The sequence below is a fragment of the Bombus vosnesenskii genome, unplaced genomic scaffold, assembly GCF_011952255.1.
Source record: "Bombus vosnesenskii isolate JDL3184/JDL3185 unplaced genomic scaffold, Bvos_JDL3184-5_v1.1 scf7180000013297, whole genome shotgun sequence".
NCBI lineage: Eukaryota > Metazoa > Arthropoda > Insecta > Hymenoptera > Apidae > Bombus > Bombus vosnesenskii.
Window position 1 is genome coordinate 353846 of NW_022882947.1, and position 1257 is coordinate 355102.

Below are 1257 nucleotides of genomic sequence, written 5' to 3' on the forward strand. Positions count from 1 at the left end.
CTTCTTGCGAAAAAGCTGCAGGGGAAAGTAGACTTTTGAGAGTGAAAGGAAGGCGAGTTCGAGTCGCACGGGAGAAATAACTGAAAGCAAAACAGATGGAGAGGAAGATATATATATATACATATATACACACATATATATATATTTATATATGCGTGTGTGTGTGTGTATGTGTGTGTGTGTGTGTGTATGTGTGTATGCAAATATGTGTATGTGTATATATACACACACACGTATGAACAGGAGTAAAACGTGTCGCGTTGGTGTTGGGTTTAGGTGATGAAGCGCACGAGATCACAATCAAAGATCATGCTATGCAAATTAAGTGGCTTAGAAACTCCGATTGTCTTCCAACGAGCAAGTAAGAGTGTGTTTGTGTGTCAGTGTGAGTGTACAATCTCGTGATATTACGAAGTAACCTAGACAGAGTGGAAGAGAGAAAGAGAGAGAGAGAGAGAGAGAGAAAGAGAAAGAGAAAGAGAGATCGAATGGTGAGAGCAAGAAGCAAGCAAAAGGAAGATAATGAGAGAAAGTGATGCTTTAGTGTGTGTATGTATGTATGTATGTATGTGTGCGCGTGTACGTGCGAACGAAAGAACGTGCTCATTTAACAATAAGTTATACGAAAATAGATATTTTTATAGACGAGAATTCGTCAGGGCTTTCAATCGTTTTACGCGTTCAAGGTGAACTTTGTACGAGAGACGCTGTACGCCAACGAGAGGTTGACAACTGATTTATACGTTCCCCGAGAAAAAAGATTTCTGTCTTTGGAATAACGTTCTATCCTGAGACGAAAATATCCTCTAATGGAATTTCTTACCAGCATCAGAGTTACTTTTATAATTTTCTTTTTAATCGATTTTTAAACATTTTATCCATCTAAAGACGTTCTTGATTCTTTTTCATTTTCTAGTTTATTGGACCGAAGAAGCATTATCGGACGTACGTCATAGCTTGGTTGAAAATTTTGGTTTTTTCCATGTTCTTGTTTGTTTTCTTTCACGTTCTCGGTTAATCGATCGATCAAAAGTTCGAAAAGAACAAATAAAAAAGTCTATTTTTACCGACTTTCCAAAGCTAAGACAATCGAGTAATTGTAAGAAATTTTAATGGCAAAAGAGAGCCAATTCTTTCCACGACCAACTCGTACCAAAAGCAAATATTGGTAAACCTATTTCTTTCTCTAACGTACCATGAAACGAATTCGCTCTAGCTTTAGCTCGACAGGACAATATGCCCTCTCTGTTCCTCCCT